Raw genomic sequence first — 12,471 nt, 5'->3', positions numbered from 1 at the left:
AGCCCAGATGAAATAAATACTCACAACATAGTGCAAGTTCTCAATCCGCCCTCTGCTGAATTATTACAAAGCAAAGATCTTACCCTCTTTACTGTATGTTATGATACAAATAATAATAATAATAATAATAATAATAATAATAATAATAATAATAATAACAATAATAATAACAACTCCCAACTCACTAGAGATAATTTGGGAACGCATAGAGAGGAAAATATGGAAACATGTTATCCATCTCCCGTTGAGTTGTACCATGGTACCATGTTAACACTTAGATATGAACTCGGTGTAGCCTCTTTGAAAATAAACCTTGAATGGAAAATGATAGATTTGTTTAGATTCATAAAAACCTCCACAGAAAATTCCCTACTATATTTTGAATGAAATGGGCAATGGACAAAATAGATATCTGATGAAATTCGAGAAATATGCACTGAGTATAAAGGAAAAATGAGGAAAAATGTGATCGAACAACAATTAACCAATGAGAACCTCTAGGCTATACAATTCACTTTACATTTTTGACAAACCTAAAAATGTTGTTCCAAATTACTTAACACAGTTCCCAGAACCAAAAATGAGCAATTCTGTCTGCAAGAGGAAAGCAACTTCTTGAAATCTCTGTGAGGAAAATATAGCTCATTTTAATATCATGTACAGGATTGGGCTAGTTTGTAGCTCATACTACAAGGCTCACAAGCAATTCATTTTGGTAATGCCTCATTGCAGGCCATGAAAGACAACTTACAATTGAAGTTTTGAAGATCCAAGAGAGTTAACTTTTATTACGCAGTAATGGAACTACATTAGATAGATGAATTACTAAATTCTTTTTAGATATATTTTAATACAAGATGTGAGTATGTTTGAAAAATTGTTAGATGACATTTTTTGAATGTGTAAAAGTGACTTGTTGGTATATGCACAATAAATATTTTTTTTTAAATAGAGCGTTATGTGTCATTTATTATATCTTATGTAATGTTATATAGTATTTAATGCAAGTTTCAACATTATTTTAATCACTCTTAAGATTTCATGAGTTGTGTGCACTTTATATGTTATGTTGTAAATTTTTAACTTTTGCCATATCTCACTTTCAATGTGTCCTTTCTCCTCAATAATCCTCACTGGTAGTGAGGGGTACATTTCAGACCCCCAAAATGTGATCTTATTAAGATATAGGTGTTATTAATGTTATCTTATTGTATGTTACTCAGATTTTACTGTGATGTTCAACCATATCAGGATCCCCTGTTTATGCTGTCATAGAGATGTATGCACTGCTTATGCTATGTTGTGTTATGTTATTTAGCTTTCAATTAATATTTTGAACAAACCTCATCATTATATTCAGAGGAGCTACTTTTTGTCAACTTATTGGTTTGTATGTGCTATCAATGTTATCTTGTGTTATTTTACTTATCTTTTACAATGTGCCAATAGCCAGTTATGACATTCTTTAAAATATCACAACTGTACTTTGCCAAGGATGGCTATATTTCCCTTTCTCATATGCCAGATTCTTTCTCTCTCTACCTCTCTCTCTCTCTTTCTCACTCTCTCTTCGTATATATATTAGAAGGTCAGATATTGCAACACTGTAGTTATGGTTAAATTTGATGTACCAAAGGTAGAACATGTTTTAGGCAGCTGAGAATTTTGGAGCCTTTCAACAAATTCATACCAAACCTTCCCAAAAAAATGTACACCCGAATTTTGGAAAGCTTGGGGCTGTTTCTTCAAGATGGACAATTATAGGGAGGTCCAAAAAACATTACAAATCCAGATTGACTTGATTGAGAACATTTTACTTATCTCATGTTCAACCCGAACTGCTGGATGGATTTTCACTAAACTTGTATGAGAGGTGGCTGCCTGGTACCAAATGCATGTTTTTGCAAATTTAGAGTTAATCCATGCATCAGATTTTTCAAAAAAGGCCAAGAAATTAAACCCAAAAAACAAAGTAGTGATATCTTGGTCTAATCCGTGGACTCCCTTCCGGGTTTGTAGTCTGTGGACACCTTTGGATCAATCAGCGAGCTGCGTGACATTGGCAGACATCGCACAATGGCACTGATTGGTATGTCAAAGGTTTTGGAATGGGTACTATGTTGTATTTCCAACCTGTGCCCATGGTCCACGGACACAGTAGCAGGAAAATGTTTTAAAGCACATACTTACACACTTACTTGTGTTACACATACATTATTCTGTGGGTAGATGAAGGGTGGATAGGGTGGAATGGAATATATTTCGTGAAGGCCACAAATTCTGCTATTTGTTCTACGGTGTACACAAGTGTTCCGTGATGTTCGCAGACCACGGAATACTCAGAGCCTTGCGAAATACTAAATTATAGTAATCTACAATATAAAACCAACTCTGGTGTGAAGAGGATGGTGTGGAATATGTGTGGTAAAGGTCAAAAAAATAATTTCTTTCTGACGTCTATGTAAGCAAACATGTGCAAGGGCTGTGTTTTATGTTCACAGACATCTACACGCCAAGTGCTTACACAACACATCACGTCTGCATATTTCATTTATGTGCATTGATCATTTAATTTATGTACATTGAAGCATTACCTTGTCTTATGTATTAAAACCTGTGATCTTTATGTGGCCTGGAAATCTAATATGGGGTTATGCTGCTGTTCCCAGAATCCACCATGAGCTTCATATGCCAATATATCAATGGGGGCATTGATGTGAGTGTGGTGCAGTGAATCTTCTGTTTGCTTTGCTGGACAGCCAGTTGCCGACGTACAGAGAACATTTGCATATGCGAGTCGTAGTTGTGTGGTGTTTCTGTAGGCAGTCTGTGGATACTTATAACCGCTCCCTGTTGGTCTTTAAAAGGTTCAAGTTGTGACTGGGGAAGCCCGGAGCAGTGGAGCCGAAAGTGTAAATGAATACTTTGCAAGTATGAAGTAAACTAGCCCTTTTGTCAGTGGCTTTAATTATGCAGTGGTTTTGTTATAATGAGAGCCGCATGGATGGCCCCGAGTCCTTTTTTCTCTGGTCCTGTTGTGGGTGTGGGTTATGTTATAATTATGGCCAGGAGAAAATGGGCCCATGACCTAGCTGGTGTTCAGGTCACAGGCCGTCTTTCCCGTGACCTTGTTGATGCAATGGGTGCTGTCAATGAACATTTGAAAATAAATATATGTGATCTTTAGATTTGCCAGAAACTTGAGAAGGGGTTCTGCTGCTGTTCCAGCAATGCACTATGAGTAGCATTGGCCAATATATTAGTGGGGGCATCCATGTAAGTGTGTTGCTGTGAGTCTGTCTGGCTGCTTAAGCAGAAGAGCCAGTACCTGATCTCCAATGGAAATGTGTGAATGTGATTCACAGTTGGGTGGTGCTTCTGTAGAGAATATGTCAATACTATTATTGCTTCCCTGGTGATGGTTAATAGGTAGAGGGTATTGCTTGGGGAGAAGAGAGCACAGGAGCTGAAAGTATAAATGAGAACTTTGCAGGTATGAAGTTCCCTGTGCCTATTTTCTGTGCATCAGTGCATGAAATGGGGTTTGTTATAATCAAGGCTGGGAAATGCTGGCTCTGGCATGGCTGCAAGACTTCCTGGGCCCTTGTTTCCCTGGTCCTGATTGTTGGTATGGGTTTTGATATAATCAGGGTCTGGGGAAAGTGGCCCAGGGCCTGGCCACAGGTCCGGCTACAGGCCCTCATTTACCTGGCGTTATTGATGCAATCTGTGCTGTGAATGAACATTTGAAAAATAGGTCTTTTGAATCGTGCTGTCCAGGTATGAGCCTACATGGGAATTATGATGGATTTTATGGTGATATTGTAAATTTTCGATCGCTATGGTCAGTGTTAACTTGCACTGATTTAGAGCACAAAAAAGAAGTTCTTGGGTGGAGGGCTCACATTTGTAAGGCACTAATAATATTGTGATGGGTGCCTGCATGCATATTCAAGTTGCATTCTTAGTGCTATCTTGCACTGATAATTGGTGGAATTGTGACACATAATTTTGTAGTAAATCTGCAAACAAAATAACAGATAAATAGTTGTAGAACATGCGGAAAATCTAACAAACATCTTGTTTAACTCTCACAGACAGTACATTGTAGGTATCATGTTTTTGTATACAACATTTATGTGTAGTACACTGCTATTGTATTAACATATTTCTAATAATTGAGTCAGGAATAAATGTCAAAGTGGATTGAAAAAGAAATATATAATTTTGTGAGATAATATATTTTTTGAAAATGGTAGCAGTGTTTTAAAGTAGTTAGGTACAGAATGGCATTTTCTAACTGTAATTTGTTTAAGAAATAACTAGTACAAGGTAATATTTTTTACATCATTGATTTTTTTACTATCTTTATTTTGTGGACTACTTTATGTTTTGAAGTGTCCGATACTCATTGGCGTATTATAACTGTAATGTTACAGAGAACATACATTTGAAGTTTAATTTAATGGGTGACTTTGCTTAACTATATACATTTTCATCTGCTGCATTAGCATGTTCCAGGTGTTATTGTTAGTGTTCTGTTGTTGCTTTGAAGTACAGATTGAAGGGCTTGAATGTGGTTTTCTTGTATGTTTGGATTTTTTCTGTGCTGTAATGTGCCAATGTTTATATTGGTAGCTTGTAGTTTAAATAATGTGAATACATACAAAAGTTTTTGTTGTTTATTTAACAATGGAAAAACATTGTTTTAAAATGTAAAATGGATGATGTTTTAAACATGAACATTTAAATAGCATACTGTCAGGGTCTTTTGTAGTTTTCTGACAGTGCAGTACACATGTGAAAAGATAGGTTCACTTTTTTGCACAGTGTATTGTTAATTAACCTATCTGCATATGATAGAAATAGTGCAAAGTGCTATGTGGAAGCCATTTTAAAACTCAGAACTCTGCTCTATTAATGTAAGTATATACAAATAATTGTAGGAGAATAAGTTTTAAATGCACTAGCAGATAATATTAACTTCCTAATTTACTTTTAATTGCAATGTAATCACAGCGTTGTATTAGACTAACACTTTATAATTTGGAAGCAAATACATTTTCATAACAATGTACAGTGCTATGATGTTGTACATTTTACATTTATCTACTATATTGTTTCAACATACTTGTTCACTTTTTAAAACGGTTTGATAAAACTTAAATGAAGGGTGTTTTCTAAGATGTTGATGGCTGTAGATGCTGGAAGATGAAATCTGTAAAAGGTTTCGAAAGTTATCTTGTGACCGAGCCCAGTTGAAAGATCGATCTCAACGTTTGAGCTGGGCTGAGAATGTTAGACTGAGGGTTTGTGGATGTGGTTGGTGGATGGCACTGTGCCCTCTTGAATGCTGCTGCTATTCAGTGTGTATTACAGAGATATGATAAAAAGAGAATAATTGATGCTGTTTGCCCCTCGCCTGATGTCTGCAGACACTCTGCCATGGCTTTATCACACCCCGCAGTGAAATAGGACTACCATGCTCGCATTGACTCCCAAAACATTATGTCAACCCACAACCCTGAATCAAAGTATGGACTCAGTAGGGATTTACAGTAGAAACAAACAAGAAAGCCAATACAATGTTTAGAAAACATAAGAAAACATATGAGAACCAGATTCAACAATGGAGAAAACAGACAATGAGGAAAGTTACATAATGTTTATATGATAAATAAAAAATATTAAAACAATAACTTATTTTGCAATAGTGTGCAGTGGTACACATACAAGAAAATGGAACACAATTGTCAATGATACCTGAGGGGTCGAGAAACCCCCCCCCCCTCATTCAAAACAGACCTAACTAAAGGAATCAAATCAACAAGCAGACAACACTCAAACAACAGGGGCCAGATCAATCAAAAATGATGATGTATATCTAACACACTTAAACTGAAAAAGGTGATAATGTGTACCACATGACACCAACCTATAAAATACTGTGCGCCACTACTCTGTTGCAGGTGGCACATGGTCATTATTACATCTAAGTGTGACTACTATGTTGTTAAATGAGAAAAAAAGTGTTATTACAAAGACAAATCGTTGCCAAAATATGCAATGCGGAAATTGCCATCTTGAGTTTCAGCCTGGGGTCAAATAGGTTATAACAGGGACCAGCATTCACAACACATCAGTGTGGTGAGGTGCGCATGTATTTCATCCTCCAGCATAGTTCACATGCAGAGCCAGTCAGATACGTTCACTTTTCAGTTGAGGCACCATGGTAATGATTGTTAATCCATTCCTTCCTAGACCCGAGACAAGTTAAAGCATCTGCTCACATGTATCTGTTGGATTAGGGCCGTATTCGCGCGAAGTGCCACAGGTGAAGCAAAACATAGCCGTGGTGCGTAGAGGAATACTCCTAAAACCCGGACACACCGCTTGGCACAAGGTGGCTCCGAGTTGCCAACCCTAAAGCACAGCGCCCCTCAGTCCCTCTGGTGCAAAACCCGCAGACACTCCCAGCTGTTCATGGTCATTTGTGGACAAAGCCAATCAGGCATTATGTTTATGGAGGGGGAGTGAAACTAGATAGGAAAATATAGCAAGTGTTTTGTATCTTTTTGTGCATTTCTGTCTGCATAGAGCACAACAAGAGCATTGCTTCGGTCTATTGGTTTATTAAAGAGAGCACTACCTTCTGAAACGTAAAGAAGATAGTTTCCTGCAGCAGACAAATGTTGTCTGTTAGTACCTGTATTGTGCTGAATGAATTATTTCAAAATGGCCTCTAGATACTTCAGTATATAGTATTATCCTGAAGATGATGTTGTTATTACAAAAACATGTTTTTCATTAATACCATGTGAAGCTGAATATATGATATTATGTTTACAAATTTGCAATTTGTATTCGTTTGTTTTTAATGAACCATTATATTGTTGAAAACGAGATAGTAACCCACCTGTCCATTTGAGTACCATTGATATCACATGCCCTGGTGGATATCCACGAACATGTGCCAGTCTTTGTAAATGAAATGTCATTTAATTTAATTTAATTTCATCATATTTATAGCACCTTTCACCATGGTTATATTCCCAATGCGCTGTACGTTGAATGCCCTTCGGAGGGACCGAAGTATGGGAAAGGTAGGAGGTGTAGTATGCGTGTGTGCATAATGACCATTAAAGGTTATGAGGGCTTGGCCGAGTCCCTGCTCGCCACCCATGTCTAAATGGCATGTGTATGGGTTGAGAGAGGTACACTAGGAAAATAAGCAGATGAGGGTATAAAATGATTCTCAATTAAGTGTGAAGCTACAGTTCGAATATTTTGTCATGAAGGGAAGCTACATTCTTATGGCAGAAGTATTCTGCAAAGGGTCATTCGAGATTTATGTGAAAGCAGATGCATGCAGGAGTGTGGCCGTGCCTCTAATATCAGTGCACGGCGTCCAAGGGCAAAAAATGCATCAGTTATAGTAATTTCAGCACATTCTGAAAACCCTGAGTTGAAAATTATGGTGGGTGCATGCATCCAGCTATCATTAAGTGGCTACATTCAAGTCCCCACTTAACTGTAAAGCATCATTCTGCCAAAACCTACATTCTATGTAGTGGAATCCATTCTATAGTTGCCTAGAATCCAAAACTTGGTTGCCCTCATGGCCTCGACTAAGTGCAGCACCCTGGTCAATTGCACAATCATTCCAAGTGCTATAGAAAAGCTTATCACAAGAGATCCACTCCTGCAGGGCTATAATCTGTGCAATACTTGACTACCCTCACAAAATCCTCTGAGAGCAAAATCCAGGTCTCCCTCTTGAGTCCTTCCAAGTGTAGCACATTGTAAACCGGCCAAGTCGTCTAAGTGTAACATGTTGGCTACCCTAATGAATATTCAGGGCAAAAACCATGCCTACGCTTATGATTCATCTAAGAGCAGAAGCAATGGTCACCTTTCTAATGATGTGTTCCAACATTTAGGCCACCCTCATAAATACCTCCAGTGCGATGCATTGCCAACCCCCCACAATCCATCAAAGTGCAATACATTGCCCACTACCAACGTCCATCTAAGTGCAATACATTGCCTACCCACAAAGTCCATTTAAGTGCAATACATTGCCTACCTTCTGAATCCATCTAAGTGCAACACTTTGTCCACCTCCCAAGTACATCTAAGTGTAGCATCATGTTCACTGCCAAAATAGTTGAAGAGAAATGTATTTCCTGCCCCAAGAAACATCTACGTCTTATATATTGACCGTTCCTCCAAACCATCTATCCGGCTATCTAAGTAGCGCAGAAGGTAATCTATACAAAGTTCTGGTTTGATGGATTTAAATGAGCACAGTAATTGCTGTGCTCACTGCCCGTATCACTTTACCCTAGTTGTTGATGTAGTGTGCCATCTCTGACGTCTATGGGCAAAAAGGAGCAAACAGGGAGATGAGCTGCCTAGAAGGAGCTGCCCTTTGCCTTGGCCCCTGCATAGCTGCGCCGGGAGGGCTGGTAGAGGTGATTCCTGGTCATGTGACCAAGGAGACGGGCCAATCAGAGGGAGTGGGAAGCAGGCAGGACTTGAGCCAAGGCAGGAAAGAAGAAAAAGAAGGCACAGAAGCAGAATTAAGGTAGGACAAAGTGGGGAGGGGGCAGCAGGAGAGGGCCAGAAAGGAGCAGTGGTCAGGGCAAGGAGGAAAACAAAGGTATAAAGCACATTAAGAGTGGGCAGAAAAAGATAAAATGAAAATTAGAGCCACATAAGAGAGGAAAAAGTGTGAATTCAAGTGAGGAAGGGGCAGCAGGAGAGGGCCAGAAAGGAGCAGTGGTCACAGCAAGGAGGGAAAAGAAGGTAGAAAGCACATTAAGAGAGGGTGGAAAGCGAACATTGGAGCCTCATAAGAGAGGACAACAGTGGGAATTCAAGTGGGGAGAGGGTGGCTGGAGAGGGCCAAAAAGTAGCTGGAGTAAGAGCAAGGAGGGAAACGAAGGTATAAAGCACATTAGGCGACAGCGGCAAATGAAAATTAGAGCCACATAATAGGAAAAAGCAAGAATGCTAGTGGGGAGGGGGCAGCAAGAGAGGGCCAGAAAGACAGAAAGGAGCAGGAGTAAGGGCATGGGCAGTACCATCACTCATCCCAGATGTTGTTCCAAGTGGCCCTGCCACACGTAACTGCAGAGATACTCGTTGTTTCCTGGTCGTGTGACCAAGGAGACAGGGCAATCAGAGGGAGTGGGAAGCAGGCAGGGACTGGACCAAGGCAGGAAAGAATAAAAAGAAGGCATTGAAGCAGAATTAAGGTAGAAGAAAAAAAGCAGCAACACAAGTGGGGAGGGAGTGGCAAGAGAGGGCAAGAAAGGGTTGCAGCACGGAGGGAAACAAAGGTATAAAGCTCATTAAGAGGGTGAAAAAACGAAAATTAGAGCCACATAATAAAAAAGTGGGAACACAAGTGGGCAGTGGACGACAGGAGAGGGCCAGAAAGGAGCAGCGGTCAAAGCAAGGAGACAAAGGTATAAAGCACATTAAGAGAGGGTGGCAAATGCAAATTAGAGCCACATAAGAGGAAAAAGCAGGAACACAAGTGGGGAGAGGGTGTCAAGATGGCCAGAAAGGAGCATGGGTCAGGGCATGGCCCGTGCTATCACTCACCGTGGGTGTTGAGTAAATTAAGAACACATGCAAATTACCATTAAAACATTTTGGTTTAAAGCAATTTGTTATTCTTGAGGCTTTCAAGAAGTCCAGTGGATGATCAAAGAGTAAAGTTAATCTTTATGTTTGCTATCAATAAACGTACAACTGAAATACAAAACCAAAGACGGAGAATAAGAATGCCAGATGCATAATGCATGTTCAGAATAGTGCAAGTGTTGTGGGGGACCAGAAGAAGCAGTGGGGCACAAGTTAGACATTTCTTGGGCTTTTTATTGAAATAATAGCAAAATACCCAACTCACCTTATTTAACAAACCAAGTGTACTTGTCTGTCGTCAAAAGTCCATATCAAATGTCTGCAGTCCAAAATCTAATTATAACTGACCCTTCCACTAAAACTAATAACTAAAGATTACCAGACTATATATCTTCTGGCACCTTCCCTTTAGCAGGTTTTCCAGGGTTATTCAGGGTTATTCCAATTGCAACCAGTTCTGGAAGTTCAACCAACTCAGTAACGTATATTTATCTGGGTTTACAACTTCTCTTTCAGGAGCTTTTGCAGCCTGTGGTACATATTCATAGGTCGTATATCCCAGAGTTTGTGTGAAATATCAATATCCTCAATATCCTCAATGTCGTTCCGACAGTTTTTCTGTATGTTTTCTCTTTAAACTTCTTCCTTTTAATTTCAGTCCTTCAGACTCTTTCTGTTCGACTCTGTCTCTGTGGGGGTTCAGTATCCCCTTGTTAACGGTGTAGCATCACCACTCCTGGGGTCTCCCTCCTGATATCGCCTTACTTTCTCTGGGATTGGTACTTGTGTTTAATTAAGAGGGTTTCTCAAAGTCTCTTAGTAATAGATTACAGTATTCATCAACAGTTATACTTGGCAACTTTCATAGTGTTTCACAATATATAGGTTTGTGCTTTCCCCATGAACCACTGTCAATATTGCAGTTCCTATCCTGTAAGGAAAATCGTTTCTGTTGCCTCCCCCTCTCCTTATACACCCAGGTGCCTTCACTTGACGTGGGTGGATTTGCAAGGCTTGCAGTTTGGACCAATTTGCTTCCTCTAGTGTCTGTCTCCACATTCTCAGCGTCTCATTATGTTTGCATGCTCTGCATAGATCTGCAGACTGGAGGTTTCGTTCCTCGATATCCTTATGGTTGCAGTGTTCTTGATCAGGTCCCGGGCCCCCATGGCTTTCCAGTGGTCATTCCACTACATAGGACAGTCTCCAGGACTCTGTCCTGACAGCGGTTTTCCCATTGTTCATTATGTGAACCTCCAGCATCCTTCTCTGGTGTTCTATTCCTTGCAGGTTGCTCCAGGCTCCGTGGCTCCACACTGCTCCGCCTCTGCAAGATGTGATTAGGGGCCTCATCATGATTTGGGCGGTAGCCCTTAAATGTGACGGTAACAGAATTAGAGCTTCCAATACCGCTCTGCTGGATCACAAGTCACATCCGGCGTTAATAGCGCAGTCAACATAAAGTGCAATTAAAGGCCTATAACAAGTCCATGTACGGCGGTATTAGTGCCTTAAATGGTTGCAAATACTGCCAATATGTATCTCCAGCCTCCAGCTGGAGGTAAATGAACATAGGAGCCAGAAAAAAAGCCACAGGTGCACCCAATGCACTAAGGCATACCTCTACCCCAAACACTGTTTTGAACACCATTGCTTCCATTATTTGCTGCAAGCTGGGACAGGCAGCTGCTCATACCGCGCATGGAAGTAGAGAAACAGGAAACCTAGGCCAGGGCACAGGGAGTACACATAGTGGGGAGGAGGGGGGGAATAGCTAAAGCAAGACATGCACACATCTCCAGGGTCAGGCTCTCACGCTGGACCCTCACTGACACCCAGTTGGTGACTCTGTACCACCTCAATAGGCGGACGATTACTGAGCTACTCAGTGCAGTAGAGGATGACCTAGGGAGCAGGATAAACATCGAGACAGCCGCGCCCCCAGTGCTGAAGCTAGTGTCTGTGCTACAATTCTTTGGTACTGGCACCTCCAACCACTCTATGGCCTTGATGCACGGATGGCACAGCCCACAGTCTCTGCAGTGTTTGTCCAGGTGCTGGATGCCCTCCTGTGGCATGTGCATCAGCACATTGCACTGCCCACCACCCTAGCCCAGGTAAATGCCATGAAAGAAATGTCCTATGCCATAGCCCAACTGCCAAATGTAATAGCATCCCTGGACTGCACACATGTTGTGTTGGTGGCCCCCCAGGTCCACAAAGCAGTCTACAGGAATCAGAAGCACTACCACTCCCTCAATGTGCAGGTGACCTGCAATCCCAACCTCATCATCACCCACTGCTGTGCCCACTACCCAGGATCCATCCATGACTCCATGGTCCTACAGAACAGCACACTGCCAGATGCATGGAGAGGCAAAGTTGACAATGGATATGGATAGTGGGTGAGTAGATCTACTTGCACTCATGTACTGTGAAGCACCAGACCATATTGGGGTTGGGGGTACAATGAGTGACACAAAGCATGTTCTGACAAGCAAATGCAAATATAGTACCTGAGCAGGATAGCTCAGGGGCAACGTGCCCACCTTGGAAGCAAGACGTCACGGAGCACCACAGGTTTGATCCCCGGGTACGCACTTAGAAACCACTGGGGATTAAGCACATTATAAATAACCTATCATATCATATCATGTCATATCATACCTGCGCTGCCCCTGCACCAACATCAGAGTACAGCCAAGGGTGCATGCACATGTTGGACACACTTGGGCATACATGCTGACGAATACATACAGCATCAATGCAAACCACATGCATGAATGCAGGTACCACAATGCATCATGCATGATCCAA

The sequence above is a fragment of the Ambystoma mexicanum genome, chromosome 2p (assembly GCF_040938575.1).
Source record: "Ambystoma mexicanum isolate Mex_15411 chromosome 2p, UKY_AmexF1_1, whole genome shotgun sequence".
NCBI classification, from domain to species: Eukaryota; Metazoa; Chordata; class Amphibia; order Caudata; family Ambystomatidae; genus Ambystoma; species Ambystoma mexicanum.
Note: the sequence above shows the minus strand (reverse complement) of the source record.